Genomic DNA, 16,947 nt, shown 5'->3' with positions numbered 1-16,947 from the left:
ACTGTAAGGAATAAGTCATTGTTCTACCCCAGCAGGCATGAGAGGAATATTGACTTTGTTCTTGATGTTTTTGACAAAAGGGGTAATATTCTTACATATGAACAACTTATAACATTGAATGAGTTTCCAATACCTTTCAGATAATTTATTTCTGTGATCAAAGCCATTCCCAATGGTCTAACTACACTAATAAACTCATCTTAGCTTTGGTGATGATCACAAAGCGTATCCAGAACTCAGTTTGGAAGGCGTGGGCTTACTCGAGAAATCTTGTTGTAATAAATATATAAGACAAATTCTCCATTCACGGAACCAACTTACGCCTAGAGGAACATTTTTCTGGAACATGGTTAATCCTGACATTGTCTGAAAAAAAGCTTGGTTAAAGCCTTACAGATATTGTATACAAAACAAATGTAAGATATATCCATGTAATTCTACATTGTCCAAATTTGTGGCTATTGATGATATGAGTTTTTTTTTGTGAAAAGGGTGATAATATGACTCACTTGTTCTTTGAATGTAAATTTGTCAGAATTTTGTGAAAACCTTGCAGAATACTTATTTACCATTATGAACACTACCCATGTTTTTGACATGAAGGATATTATATGTTACTATTGCAATGATAACAAGACCATTGAAATTATTGTGATTTTTTTATTTAATTCTTGTTGCCAAATACTTCATACAAAAAACAAAATTCTGGAATTCTATACCAAAATGACACATTTTTGATTGAATTTAGTTATCTGGTTAAGGCATTATCCCTAGTGAATAACAACAAGAATAACATGTTCCTGAATCATTATAACAAGATCTTTTCAGAGTGAATACAATTGCACTAGAAATGTTTATTCTTATTTGTATTCATATTTTTTGTACGTTTTAGTATTTTCTTGTTAATACCTTTGTTTTGTTAGACATGTTTGATGTAGCAATGTTAAGTTGTTTTTTTGTTATTTGAATTAAAAAAATATATATATATATAAAAACAACAAAACAGTTGAGTTGAATCAACGAATCACAGCACATATTTTACTTCCTGCTTTGCTCCTATTGGTAAACTCGCCTAGGTCAAAAATATACAGGTTAAGACAACATCGTCACAAATCTGGGACCAGCACCGTAGCCAATTTGTATTTATTTATTTCACCTTTATTTAACCAGGTAGGCCAGTTGAGAACAAGTTCTCATTTACAACTGCGACCTGGCCAAGATAAAGCAAAGCAGTGCAACAAAAAACACAGAGTTACATTTGGGATAAACAAAGGTACAGTCAATAACACAATAGAAAAATCTATATACAGTGTGTGCAAATAGAGTAAGGAAGTAAGGCAATAAATAGACCATAGTAGTGAAGTATTTACAATTTAGCAAATTAACACTGGAGTGATATGTGCAGATGATGATGTGCAAGTAGAAATACTGGTGTGCAAAAGAGCAAAAAAGTCTATAAAAACAATATGGGGATGAGGTAGGTAGTTGGATGGGCTATTTACAGATGGGCTGTGTTCAGCTGCAGTAAATTGGTAAGCTGCTCAGATAGCTGATGCTCAAAGTTAGTGAGGGAGATATGAGTCTCCAACTTCAGCAATTTTTGAAATTCGTTCCAGTTATTGAGAGCAGAGAACTGGAAGGAAAGGCTTTGGGGATGACCAGTGAGATATACCTGCTGGAGCGGGTGCTATGGGCGGGTGTTGTTATCGTGACCAGTGAGCTGAGATAAGGCGGAGCTTTACCTAGCAAAGACTTATAGATGACCTGGAGCCAGTAGGTCTGGCGATGAATATGTAGCGAGGGCCAGCAGACAAGAGCATACAGGTCGCAGTGGTGGGTGGTATATGGGTCTTTGATGACAAAACGGATGGCACTGTGATAGACTGCATCCAGTTTGCTGAGTAGAGTGTTGGAGGCTATTTTGTTGAGGCTCAGTAAGATAGTCAGTTATACGAGGGTGTTTGGCAGCGTGAGTAAAGGAGACACGTTGCGAAATAGGAAGCCAATTCTAGATTTTATTTTGGATTGGAGATGCTTAATATGAGTCTGGAAGGAGAGTTTATAGTCTAGCCAGACACCTAGGTATTTGTAGTTGTCCACATATTCTGTAGTTGTCCACAAGTCAGAACCGTCGAGAGTAGTGATGCTAGTCGGGCAGACAGCGATCAGTTGAAGAGCATGCATTTAGTTTTACTAGCGTTTAAGAGCAATTGGAGGCCACAGAAGGAGTGTTGTATGGCATAGAAACTCGTTTGGAGGTTTGTTAACACAGTGTCCAAAGAAGGGCCAGATGTATACATAATGGTGTCGTCTGCGTAGAGGTGGATCAAGCAGCATGAACGACATCATTGATATATACAGAGAAAAGAGTTGGCCCAAGAACTGAACCCTGTGGTACCCCCATAGAGACTACCAGAGGTCCGGACAACAGGCCCTCCGATTTGACACACTGAACTCGATCTGAGAAGTAGTTGGTGAACCAGGTGAGGCATTCATTTGAGAAACCAAGGCTGTTGAGTCTGATGATAAGAATACAGTGATTGACAGAGTTGAAAGCCTTGGCCAGGTCGATGAATACGGCTGCACAGTACTGTCTTTTATCAATGGCGGTTATGATATCGTTTAGTAACTTGAGCGTGGCTGAGGTGCACCCCTGACCAGCTCTGAAACCGGATTGCACAGAGGAGAATGTACGTGGGATTCGAAATGGGCGGTGATATGTTTGTTAACGTGGCTTTCGAAGACTTTAGAAAGGCAGGGCAGGATGGATATAGGTCTGTAACAGTTTGGGTCTAAAGTGTCACCCCCTTTGAAGAGGGGGATGACCACGGCAGCTTTCTAATCTTTAGGAATCTCGGACGATACGAAAGAGGGCTTTGACAGACTAGTAACAGGGGTTGCAACAATGGCGGCGGATAATTTTAGAGAAAGAGAGGGTCCAGATTGTCTAGCCCGGCTGATTTGTACAGGTCCAGGTTTTGCAGCTCTTTCAGAACATCTATCTCGATTTGGGTGAAGGAGAAGCTGGGGAGGCTTGGGCAAGTAGCTGCGGGGGGTGCGGAGCTGTTGGCCGGGTTTGGGGTAGCCAGGAGGAAAGCATGGCCAGCCGTAGAGAAATGCTTATTGAAATGCTCGGTTATCGTGGATTTATCGGTGATTACAGTGTTTCCTAGCCTCAGTGCAGTGGGCAGCTAGGAGGAGGTGCTCTTATTCTCCATGGATTTTAGTGTCCCAGAACATTTTGGAGTTAGAGCTACAGGATGCAAATTTCTGTTTGAAAAAGTTAGCCTTTGCTTTCCTAACTGACTGTGTGTATTGGTTCCTGACTTCCCTGAAAAGTTGTATATTGCGGGGACTATTTGATGGTAGTGCAGTATGCCACAGGATGTTTTTGTGCTGGTCGAGGGCAGTCAGGTCTGGAGTGAACCAAAGGCTATATCAGTGAGGTCAATATCCTTCCAGGATTCCCGGGCCAGGTCGATTAGAAAGGCCTGCTCGCAGAAGTGTTTTAGGGAGCGTTTGACAGTGATGAGGGGTGGTCGTTTGACAGCGGACCCATAACGGATGCAGGCAGTGAGTGCTGAGATCCTGATTGAAAACAGCAGAGGTGTATTTGGAGGGCAAGTTGGTAAGGATAATATCTATGAGGGTGTCCATGTTTACAGATTTAGGGTTGTACCTGGTGAGTTCCTTGATGAGTTGTGTGAGATTGAGGGCATCTAGCTTAGATTGTAGGACGGCCGGCGTGTTAAGCATATCCCAGTTTAGGTCACCTAACAGAACGAACTCTGAAGATAGATGGGAGCAATCAATTCACATATGGTGTCCAGGGCACAGCTGGGAGCTGAGGGGGGTCTATAACCGGCGGCAACAGTGAGAGACTTATTTCCAGGGCCATTGCAAACTAGCATAGCTGGTTCCATTGTTGCAAAGAGTTATGGGATATTGTTGTCCTGTTGTCTTAAAGATGCACTATGCAGAGATCGCGTTGCCATTTCCTGTTTACCAAAATGATAGTTTACCTCATTTCGATTTATGTAACAAAACAGGCAAGTATAGAGAATCATTGTACCATCTAAACCGCTGTGAAATATCTTCTCCATAACCAAAAATATTGTATTTTCAGCTGTTTTAAGCTGGTGTACAAAACCGAAAGTAATACACAAAAACAAAAAACTTAGAAACGGGAAACATAGAAATAGCGCACATAGAACATATCTACCACTTTTTAAACTTGCTTTCAGTGAGAATGACAGATCTATAACTCACATGTGAATTTGGTCGGGTCGTCAAAAAGTTACATATTGCAGCTTTAACCTTTGTCATCTACAACGTAGACACTCGCAATGGCTGCCAGTACAACCATTATGCTATCATTGACTTGAATGGGGACGCATGTTCAACTTATATGGCAGCACGTAGTCAGGAGCGGTGAGAGAAGAACATTTTCATTAAAAAATAACACTTAATTGTTTATTTTGAACTATTATTACGGTGACCGCGGTCATTTGGCTGGCCAAAATACCGTCTTCCCAAATTCCATGACTGTCACAGCCCTACTACATTATTATGAACCCCAGCCGCCTCCTCCCCCTCTCTTATATATCTCCCAAGTAGAATCACCTAGCAAAAAAGGAAAGAGACAATCCCCAGTGGGGCTGTATTTCACTAAAGGTGCTGATAGGATTCAATAGTTGGTTACAGTATGTTATTACGTGAGAAAAGGGTGGGCCTGACTGTCACGCTTCAGAGTGAATAACCTCAGAAGATAAAGTCTCTTTATTCCCCATGCACAGCTCATCCCTCGGGGACAGGGACAATTCCGGTTTAATTCCGCATGCCGATAATTAATATGCCAAAGGAGTACATTTTCATTCCAGTTCATACAGGGACAGGGAGAGAGATAGAGGGAGATATCCAATCCAAAGAAGCATACATTGATTAGGAATGCTCCTTTAGAGGAGGAAAGAGGCCCGTATTGATATTGGGCATAGCTGCATGAGGGTTTGTGCCTGGCAATTGTTTGTGTAAGTCGATACAAATAGCACTCTGTATTTCTGGGGTGATACTATTGCTCGGACTCAAGCAACCGAGGCTGCTCGGACATACAGTACCAGTCAAACGTTTGAACACAACTACTCATTCAAGGGTTTTTCTTTATTTTTACTATTTTCTATAATATAACAGTGAAGATATCAAAACTGCAAAATAAAACAAATGGAATCATGTAGTAACCACAAAAGTGTTAAATAAAGTAGCCACCCTTTACCTTGACAGCTTTGCACACTCTTTCCATTCTCTCAACCAGCTCCACCTGGAATGCTTTTCCAACAGTCTTGGAGTTCCCACATATATTAAGCACTTGTTGGCTGCTTTTCCTTCACTCTGCGGTCCAACTCATCCCAAACCATCTCAATTGGGTTGAGGTCAGATGATTGTGGAGGCCAGGTTATCTGATGCAGCACTCCATCACTCTCCTTGGTCAAATAGCCCTTACACAGCCTGGAGGTGTATTGAGTCATTGTCCTGTTGAAAACCAGATGATAGCCCCACAAAAGCGCAAAAAATATGTGATGGCGTATAGTTGCAGAATGCTGTGGTAGACATGCTGGTTAAAGTGTGCCATGAATTCTAAATAAATCACTGGCAGTGTCACCAGCAAAGCACCCCCACACTATCACACCTCCTCCGTTATGCTTCACGATGGGTACCACACATGCGGAGATCATCCGTTCACCTACTCTGCATCTCACAAAGACACAACAGTTGGAACCAAAAATCTCAAATTTGGACTCATCAGACCAAAGTACAGATTTTCACCAGTCTAATGTCCATTGCTTGTGTTTCTTGGCCCAGGCAAGTCTTTTCTTCTTGGTGTCCTTTAGTAGTGGTTTCTATGCAACAATTCAACCATGAAGGACTCCTCTGAACAGTTGATGTTGAGATGTGTCTGTTGAACTCTGAAGCATTTATTTGCGGGGCAGTTAACTCTAATGAACTTATCCTCTGCAGCAGAGGTTACTCTGGGTATTCCTTTCCTGTGGCGGTCCTCATGAGAGCCAGTTTCATCACAGCACTCGATGGTTTTTGCAACTGCACATGAAGAAACTGTCTAAGTTCTTGAAATGTTCCAGATTGATTGACCTTCATGTCTTAAAGTCATGATGGACTGTCGTTTCTCTGTGCTTATTTGAGCTGTTCTTGCCATAATATGGACTTGGGCCATCTTCTGTATTACACCCCCCCCCCCCCACACACACACACCACCATGTCACAACACAAGTCATTGGCTCAAACGCATTAAGAAGGAAAGAAATCCCACAAATTAACTTTAAACAACACATACCTGTTAATTGAAATGCATTCCAGGTGACTACCTCATGACGCTGGATGAGATAATGCCAAAAGTGTGCAAAGCTGTGGCTACTTTGAAGAATCTCAAATATAAAATATATTTAGATTTGTTGAACACTTTCTTGGTTACTACATGATTCCATGTGTTATTTCATAGTATTGATACCTTCACTATTATTCTACAATGTAGAAAATAAAAATAAAGAAAAACCCTGGAATGAGTAGGTGTGTCCAAACTTTTGACTGATACTGTATTTCAGGAGGCTTAAGGCAGTTGAAACATTTATGAACAATATACGCTTTGGGTGAGTTGTTAGACACCCTCGTTGACAAGTGCTTACTCGCACATTGTGGTTAGGCAGTCGGATGGAGGAGAGTTCGGGTTGGTTATACTCCGGCAGGAGCGGCATGGAGCTTCAAAGGAAAGCCTGCAGCCTGTAGTCCCGTTTACAGAACGAGGTGCCACATTCCCCGAGGTTAGACAGCCCTTGCCGTTCCTGAACGGGGGATGGGGTAAAAGCGGGTATGCCAGGGCCAATCTGACAGGCTGTGACCGCCCCGCAATTAGAGTGACAGATAGCCCAGCTAATTAAATGACAGATTAGTGCTCAGGGGCCCGCTAGACTGAAAGTCTTTCACTCTGTAGACACACCCACCCTAATCAAAGGAACCCAACATCACATCGCACCTCCCTCTAATCTGCCAGTGCCAACAATGCAACAGTGCCAAGTCGTTGGCACTGGCCCAAGATCTGACCTGTGGCCACTCGGAGCCTTTTGCCATGTAAACAGACAACCTACTGTATCAGCATCTGCCAACCAGGCATCACAGGCCTATAATGGCAGAAGTGGTCACATCACTAAGGCAAAACAACCAACCAGCCATGGAGAAACCAGGGAGTTTATGAAGTGGCTAAAACTTCTTCCGAGCTTCGTCTAAGAACACCTTGAGGGCACTCATCTCCACAAATTCTATTTATAGCATCAAAACAGTGGGGGGAAGAAACGTTGGCAAAAACAACAAGGGCCCTTATGAGACTTTGAACTGTCCGCTCAGACTCAGACAGACTGGGCTGTGTGAGCAAAAATTGTTTTAGCAGACACACACTTATAGCCGGGTAGTAAACTCTCTCCAGAATCAATATTGGCCTCCCACGAGACCATTCCGCTGGCGCGAGATGAATCAGAAACCTACAAGCTCTAGGTGTTGTGCACTGATAACTTAAATGTCTGTACTGTAACAGAACAATTCAGCAACAATTAAAACCTGTGTAGGAACACAACTGCATTCAAGGCTGAGTCTAGGTTTAGACTGCGCCTTTGAGTTTTGTGAGTCATCGGCTTGGGCGATATACCGTTTATACCAAATACCGGTGTATTTCAAAATACCTACTAGAGGTCGACCGAATATGATTTTTCAACGCCAATACCGATTATAGGAGGACCAAAAAAAGCCAATACCGATTATTGGAGGACCAAAAAAGGCCAATACCGATTAATCGGCCCATTGATATTTATATATATATATATATATATATATATATATATATATATAGAGAGAGAGAGAGAGAGAGAGAGAGAGATTTGCAGTGGAAGAATGTGCAAAGTAGAGAGAAATAATGGGGTGCAAAGGAGCAAAATAAACAAAAAAAATAAATAGTGTTTATTGTTCATTCAGTATTGTTCATTCAGTATTGATATATATATATAAATACATCTTTATGGAACAAAAGGAACATTTGTTGTGTAACTGGGAGTCTCGTGAGTGAAAACATCCGAAGATCAAAAGGTAAACGATTCATTTGATTGCTTTTCTGATTTTCGTGACCAAGCTACCTGATGCTAAGTGTACTTAATGTTTTGTCGTGCGATCGATACATTTACACAAACGCTTGGATTGCTTTCGCTGTAAAGCATAATTTCAAAATCTGAAACGACAGGTGGATTAAAAAGGCTAAACTGTGTTTTCCTATATTGCACTTGTGATTTCATGAATATAAATATTTGTAGTAATATTTCTTGAATGTAGCGCTATGCTATTCAGCGGTTGTTGATGACACTTATCCCGTTAGTGGGATTGCAGCCATAACAAGTTAACATCGTTTGACATGTTTCAAAGAACTTTACCAGTACTTTTAGTATGTATTCGTCTGTATTCGTCTGTCTGCTGTGACCGCCTTGGAGCCATTGGATTACTGAACAAAACGCGCCAACCAAACTGAGTTTTTGGGACATAAAGAGGGACTTTATCGAACAAAACAAACATTTACTGTGTAACTGGGAGTCTTGTGAGTGCAACCATATGAAGATCATCAAAGTGATTAATGTTATCGCTATTTCTGACTTTAGTGGCTCCTCTACTTGGCTGGTAAATGATTGTATGCTTTTTTACACGGGGCGCTGTCCTCAGATAATCGCATGGTATGCTTTCGCCGTAAAGCCTTTTTGAAATCTGACACAGCGGCTGGATTAACAAGGAGTTCATCTTTAAACCGATGTATCACACTATTTTCTGAATGCTTATTATGTGTATTCCTGTATTTTGAATTTGGCGATCTGCAATTTTACCGGATGTTGGCCAGGTGGGATGCTAGCGTCCCACATACCCTAGAGAAGCTGAGTTCCTTGCTCAAAACATGAGAACATATGAAAGCTGGTGGTTCCTTTTAATATGAGTCTTCAATATTCCCAGGTAAGTTTTAGGTTGTAGTTACTATAGGACTATTTCTCTCTATACCATTTGTATTTCATATACCTTTGACTATTGGATGTTCTAATAGGTACTTTAGCCTAATCCAGCCTAATCTCGGGAGTTGATAGGCTTGAAGTCATAAACAGCGCAATGCTTGAAGCATTGCGAAGAGCTGCTGGCAAACGCAGGAAAGTGCTGTTTGAAAGAATGCTTACGAGCCTGCTGTTGCCTACCACCGCTCAGTCAGACTGGAACCGTTTTGTATTTTATCTAACGGGTGGCATCCCTAAGTCTAAATATTGCTGTTACCTTCTACAACCTTCAATGTTATGTCATAATTATGTAAAATTCTGGCAAATTAGTTCACAACGAGCCAGGCGGCCCAAACTGTTGCATATACCCTGACTCTGCGTGCAATGAATGCAAGAGAAGTGACACATTTTCCCTAGTTAATATTGCCTGCTAACATGAAATTTCTTTTAACTAAATATGCAAGTTTAAAAAATATACTTCTGTGTATTGATTTTAAGAAAGGCATTGATGTTTATGGTTAGGTACATTCGTGCAAAGATTGTGCTTTTATCGCAAATGCCCTTTTGTTAAATCATCCCCCATTTGGCGAAGTTGGCTGTCTTTGTTAGGAAGAAATGGTCTTCACACAGTTCGCAATGAGCCAGGTGGCCCAAACGGCTGCATATACCCTAACTTTGCTTAAACAGAGCGCAAGAGAAGTGACACAATTTCCCTAGTTAAAAGAAATGCATGCTAGCAGGTAATATTAACTAAATATGCAGGTTTAAAAATATATACTTGTGTATTGATTTTAAGAAAGGCGTTGATGTTTATGGTTAGGTACACATTGGTGCAATGATAGTGCTCTTTTTGCGAATGCGCTTGTTACATCACCCGTTTGGCGAAGTAGGCTGTGACTCAATGATAAATTAACAGGCACTGCATCAATTATATGCAACGCAGGACAAGCTAGATAAACTAGTAATATCATCAACCATGTGTAGTTAACTAGTGATTATGTTAAGATTGATTGTTTTTTTTAAAGATAAGTTTAACGCTAGGTAGCACCTTACCTTGGCTCCTTGCTGCACTCGCATAACAGGTAGTCAGCCTGCCACACAATCTCCTCGTGGAGTGCAATGTAATCGGCCATAATCGGTGTCCAAAAATGCCGATAACCGATTGTTATGAAAACTTGAAATCGGCCCTCATCGGCCATTCCGATTAATCGGTCGACCTCTAATACCTACACTATGATTTTCAATACCATTGGGGGCATCACCGCATCGCAGGGGATGCGTTCTATGCCACTGCTTATAACTATACGTTAAGTATAACTATAAGAAATCTAAGATGTGTCAAATAAATTATATCCAGTTGCGTGTAAAAATAATAATAATAATAAAAATAGCGTCCCTTGTGTGCACTTCTGGTAATACTGTATAACCCTGTATGAAAATCTGGATACCGCACAACACTGTACCTCACAACTCACATATCACATTCAGTGCATGCTAATTGGCCTATCAAGTTGATGCATAGTAAAGGTCGACCGATTAATCAGAATGGCCGAAATAATTAGGTCCGATTTCAAGTTTTCATAACAATCGGAAATTGGCATTTTTGGACACTGATTTGGCCTTTTTTTTTTTACACCTTTATTTCATCTTTATTTAACTAGGCAAGTCAATTAAGAACATATTCTATTTTAAATGACGGCCTGGGAACGGTGGGTTAACTGCCTCGTTCAGGGGCAGAACGACAGATTTTCACATTGTCAGCTCGGGAGATCTAATCTTGCAACCTTACAGTTTACTAGTCCAAAGCTATAACCACCTGCCTCTCGTTGCACTCCACAAGGAGACTGCCTGTTACGCGAATGCAGTAAGCCAAAGTAAGTTACTAGCTAGCATTAAACTTATCTTATAAAAAACAATCAATCATAATCACTAGTTACACATGGTTGATGATATTACTAGTTTATCTTGCGTGGGAATATTGAAGAAAAAGGAAGCACCAGCTTTCATATGCTCTCATGTTCTGAGCAAGGAACTTAAACGTTAACTTTCTTACATGGCACATATTGCACTTTTACTTTCTTCTCCAACACTTTGTTTTTGCATTATTTAAACCAAATTGAGCATGTTTCATTATTTATTTGAGGCTAAATTGATTTTATTGATGTATTATATTAAGTTAAAACAAGTGTTCATTCAGTATTGTTGTAATTGTCATTATTACAAATTAAATTATTTAAAAATATATATATATATTTTTAAATCGTCCGATTAATCAGTATCGGCTTTTTTGGTCCTCCAATAATCGGTATCAGCGTTGAAAAATCATAATCAGTCGACCTCTAATGCATAGTGATTATTTTTTCTTTTTTTAGAGGGTAGATGTGCTTTAATAGTGCAGATAAATTGTGGCTTCCATCAATGTACTTGTCTGCATAATTTCCAATCCCCCATATATTTTTGTTTGTAAATATATACAGTACCAGTCAGAAGTTTGGACACACCTATTCATTCCAGGGTTTTTCTTTATTTGTACTATTTTCTACATTGTAGAATAATAGTGAAGACATCAAAACTATGAAATCACACATATGGAATCATGTAGTAAGCAAAAAAGTGTTAACCAAATCAAAATATATTTTATATTTGAGATTCTTCAAAGTTGCCACCTTTTGCCTTAATGACAGCTTTGCACACGCTTGGCATTCTCTCAACCAGCTTCACCTGGAATCTTTTTCCAACAGCCAAGACAACGCGGGAGTGGTTTCCGGACAAGTCTCAATGGCCTTCAGTGGCTCAGCCAGAGCCCAGACTTGAACCCGATCGAACATCTCTGGAGACCTGAAAATAGCTGTGCAACGACGCTCCCAAACCAACCTGACAGAGCTTGAGAGGATCTACAGAGATGAATGTGAGAAACTCCCCAAATACAGGTGTGCCAAGCTTGTAGCGTCATACCCAAGAAGACTTGAGGCTGTAATCGCTGCCTAAGGTGCTTCAACAAAGTACTGCGTAAAGGGTCTGAATACCCAGCGTCGTCCGGGTTAAGGGAGGGTTTGGCCGGTGTAGGCCATCATTGTAAAATAAGAATTTGTTCTTAACTGACTTGCCTAGTTACATTTTTTTTTACATAATGCATACATGGCTGTCTCTAAACAAATGTCAATGAAAATATTCAAATGTAATGACATTGAACTCAAAAGATGCCCAATGACTGAACTGAGCAGTAGCTGAGTTTGTCTGTGGATCAAGTGCCATTCTGTGACTTTGGTTAATATGCCTTCTTTTTTGTTGTTGTGGTATCATAATCAAGTATCGGGACACTAAACCTGGTACTGGTATCGAAGTCAAAGTTCTGGTATGGTGACGTGACAACACTAACGTCTTTGGGTCTGTTTTCATCTCTCCCCAGCACATATTAAGCCAATTCATTTCTAGGTCTAAACCAGTTAATCAAATAAACTACATTTGAAGATCACAGTTTTGTAGATAGGCTAATACCACTGTTTCCCCTTTAAGATCGGGAGTTATGTCTGGCATCCGTAACCGACCATTTAAAAAAAAGACGGACAGAGAGAGAGAGTGAAAAGGACAGGTTGAGCGAATGTGAAATCAAATTATACCTCCATAATCATTAGGAGACATCCAGCCTGCCATTTATCTTTTGTCCTAGACATGACACCCGCGTTTGTAACCTATGCTTTGTTTGGAATTCCCTAAACCTGGTACTTGTGCATCTTTCTCATCAATTTTCCTGTTTAATTTAGACACAATGGCCATCATTTAGATTTCTCCCTGTGTCCACCTTTGTCTGCGAAAGAACAAGTGTTTACTCGTTGTCTCGGGTCTGTATTGGCTCCATCTGTTAGTCAGCCTTTTGTTCTGTGGTAATATATTCACCTATTCATGTAACGTTTTCATGTAAGGCATGTTCAAGGTCATAGCCTTTTCTAGCACTATCCCTCTGCTACTCTCCTTCAGTGAAGCCAAAAAAAACAGCTGACGTCTCAAGCGCTCAGGCTTCACCTTTTATATCGGAGAGGTCTCAAAGTGTGAAGGAATAAACAAATGAGTGCATGCAGAAAGATATTAGCCGAGACCCGGCGGAACCGTAGCGAAGAGCTAATCTCCATTATTGTAAATACGGGGCAGAGAAGCGCACCGCTCCACTGAGATTAACCTCTGAGACGAAGAGGGCCTGAACCGAGCTATGTAATAGCCGCTCCCCGATGACCCCTTCTCCTGTTCTCCTTTAACTCGCGAAGAGACATAAGCTAAATCCCACTAGTTAATAAGGGCCTTTACAAGCATAACCACCCTCCCCGGTAGCCTCAGCCTCTCAATCTCCATCTCGCCATCATTCCTCAGCACCTTCTGCCTGACTTGGCCACTACACTAATAGACCAGGTTTACCGTCAAGGCCATATGCACCTTGAATCATTTTGCTTAAACATAATTGGTGCATAATAATTATGCCGTGAATCACTGATGGAGGAATCAAAGCGCCAGGGAATGGATCCCCATTTGGTGCAGGTAGATCTTGGTGACCGACCAATTCCAAGAGACGCAACTGCCCACAAAAAAAAAGAAATACTTATTCAGGGTTGGTTTAGGCAGGTGCAGGCTGGGAACTGTGCCAAACGCTTGCACCTGCAAGGAGGGGTTATTAGATTATGGGGCATGCCGATATCTGTGAAATGTATTCACATTCCCTCTCGTCATAGCCTTCTTGCCAACCCCCACGCACACATAAGAGAGAGTCTGATTCCGACAAGTTTCGCTTTCATAGACTGTAGAGACAAAGCATTGTCCTGCAAGATGGCGTGGCTCCTTTGATCATTATTCATGTTGTTGATTTTGGCAGACTATAACGCGGAAGCTTACGCAGTGGGTTTAGTTGATAACGGCTCACAGTACAAGGTAAAAAGTAGAACACAAATCACAGTTTGATCCTAACTGGTGTCTGTCTGCTACGCTGGGGAAGCGCCGAAGAGCACAACAATATCACAGCTGGTTTGAACCGGGAACAAAGAAGTCAATTTCAGGACAACAGACCAAACAAAATGGAATGAAAAAGAAAATTACAAATCGGTTTCATCCAGGTGTTCTCCAGTCCATCGAGAGAAAAGGGGGTCAAGGAAGTAATCTTTTCAAACTGGTTGTAAACAACAGAAATGTTGCTGGCCTCCATTCCCAGTTATAGGGCATTTTCTCTTATCTAGGCTACAAAGTGGGAGAAGGAGCTGACTAGTTTGAAATTAGTGGGATTCCTTCCAACTCGGTTCATCATTTTTTCATCCCCTGAAACCGCTGAATATTTCATCCATTCTGGAGGTGCTGGGGACATGTATTATGCACAGATGGCGCTTACTCAAAGAGGTCTTGCTCTGCTCTCCACATTATGTCTCAAGACATGCCCACAAGGGAGTGATGGGACCATGGGGAACGGTGGGATGAAGTAAGGAGTGGGTGGGATTGTGGGGCGGGGGGTCTCTTCTAAGGTTTGGGGATGTGTCGACTGACTAAGCATGTCTAAAGAATAAGTGCTTAATACATGCCAGACCCTATATTGAAAGTTGGCTTTTCTACACATCTCAAGATATCTTTGTTTAAATTTAGACCCATCTCTGTTTAAAGGGCAGGGTGTCAAGTTGGAAACAGGGTCAGTAGCTTCTCTTATCTCTCAATACTCCTACACACTGTGACTCATCCTGTGGAGTTAAAGTGATGCATGATGGTCATTAAACAGTGGCAAAATGTTCTCTCTTTATCTCAATTTACATAAAGGAGAGAGGGGCATTGGATTTTCCCATGCAATACATACACCTTTGTATGAAGTTAAGCATCTATAACACCCAGGTCTTATCACCCACCTTTCATGGGCTGAGCAATGAGCTCGACAATAGAGCTGGGACGATAAACCGAACATGATCGACACGACCATACCGATCACTAACAGCAGGAATTTCGCTGATATCCTTCATTATGGTAAGCAGCCTATACTAGAGAAATGTGAAGTTTAAAATGAAATAAGTTTGCTAATATAGGTGATTGTTAATGTGACAAATAATAGCTTAATTAATAACAACCATCAAACTAGTAGTAGTATTTTCAAAGATAATACATAAAAACATGTGGTGCACATTAATGTTAAACTTATCTTACCATTTATCGTTGTCCCATCAACTCAGGCAATTTATTGCCATATGGATTTTTGTCCATATAACCAAGCTCTACCTGACACTGCAAAAAACTGGCTTGCAAAACGTACCACCATAATTCTGTTTCTATGGCAATAGCTGGTGTTGCTTTCCACTGTCAGGGCCCATCCTCCTAATCATAACGCATTGAAGAATCTGTGGGAAGGTCACTGCTGAGAGAATTCTAACGCAAATGTACAGGAGAAACACAAATGCTCAGAGCCAGCTAGGTTCCGGCCACAGTGACACGTCACAACACAAATGCCAGAGGGTCGCAAACTTTCTCTGGGGGTCACAGAAAGGGCACGACCTTTCAACATGTCTCTGTGAACAAAACCCTAGAGTCAAAGCTGGAGCTAAAGGAAAACTCAGAAGTAAAAACAAAACACAAAGGAGAGACAACACAAAACACTCAATACTCACACAAACCCCTTAATCTTTTCAAATTTGGTTTTCGCTTTCCCTCCCACATTGACTCTATATTAAACTATTCATTCAAAGGGTTATTACCCGTTGGCTCATGACAAGAGTATAGGCCTAATCTCACATATGGAAAAGGGTGGTTTTCCAATAGATACATACTCCTTATGACATTTATGACAAAAGGCATCAGCAGTCCAGAGAAATTGGAGAAAGGTGAATTTACCATACAGAATGTTACCACAGTGGTCACGACATCTATTCCTTATGATATCTGGGAGCAGCAATGGTTGTCCATAATACATGATGGCATGTTCCCAATGCTAGAACATCCATAGGGTCAGTGGCATGAATCTCTCACTGGCAAAAATAAGCATGTCAGAAAAGAAACATGGTATAGGCCAACTACTGCTTGACACCACTGAGGTACTGGCGAAGAGGCAGAGTTACACAATAGATATATAAAAGTATGGGGACACCCCTTCGAATTGTGGATTCGGCTATAGCAGCCACACCCGTTGCTGACAGGTGTATAAAATCGAGCACACAACCATGCAATCTCCATAGACAAACAATGGCAGTAGAATGGCCTTACTGAAGAGTGTTCTGGACTGTTATAGCAACAAAAGGGGGACCAACTCCATATTAATGCCCATGATTTTGGAAGGAGATGTTCGAGAGATTACGATCAGGTGTCCACATACTTTTGGTCATGTAGTGTATTTATCAGCACACCAAAGAGCTATTAAACACATGAAAGTGACACTTGAAACTCAAATTCAAAAAATTACTTTCCCATCCACTTCTTGACATTTCATCCCTTTCAACTGCTTTGATACTGTTAACAGTGAGGTAACTTTTCAAGAGAGAAGACAGCTTTGATGGGTGATTAACCTTTAAATATGTTTTCCTCGATAAGACAACGTGGCAGTGTTTTGAGATCCATTCCTTGATGAACAACTTCGATAAATAGTTGACCTTATTTAGCTTGTATTTTTTAACCAAGAGTTTAAAAAAAGGATGTTATCCTGAAATATAGAATATCTATTTAGAAATACCTGGCCAAGAAGCCAACTCAAAAACCTCAGAGAGATGCTAGGATAAGTATAAAAGAGGACACTGACTGGAAGATATGAAGAATAGCTTGGCTTTGCCAATATGCTTTCATCTTTGTCACGAAAACAAATTGAAATTGAAAAGTCAAATTGAGCAATGCCGTTGTCACCCTGCTTCTACATCTTTGTGCTTATTCC

At 40.9% G+C, this 16,947-nt stretch overlaps 1 protein-coding gene across 2 annotated transcripts in view; it reads right to left on the bottom strand.

Annotated features, from left to right (window-relative positions):
* LOC110489724 (heparan-sulfate 6-O-sulfotransferase 1-B) overlaps window positions 1–16,947 on the bottom strand; it is a 100,993-nt gene that overhangs the window by 45,245 nt on the left and 38,801 nt on the right. The gene's annotated exons all lie outside the window — the stretch shown is intronic.

The sequence above is a fragment of the Oncorhynchus mykiss genome, chromosome 15, assembly GCF_057628025.1.
Source record: "Oncorhynchus mykiss isolate SJ-2025 chromosome 15, ASM5762802v1, whole genome shotgun sequence".
NCBI classification, from domain to species: domain Eukaryota; kingdom Metazoa; phylum Chordata; class Actinopteri; order Salmoniformes; family Salmonidae; genus Oncorhynchus; species Oncorhynchus mykiss.
The sequence above is the reverse complement of the archived record's forward strand: the minus strand, read 5'-3'. Positions and strand labels throughout refer to the sequence as shown.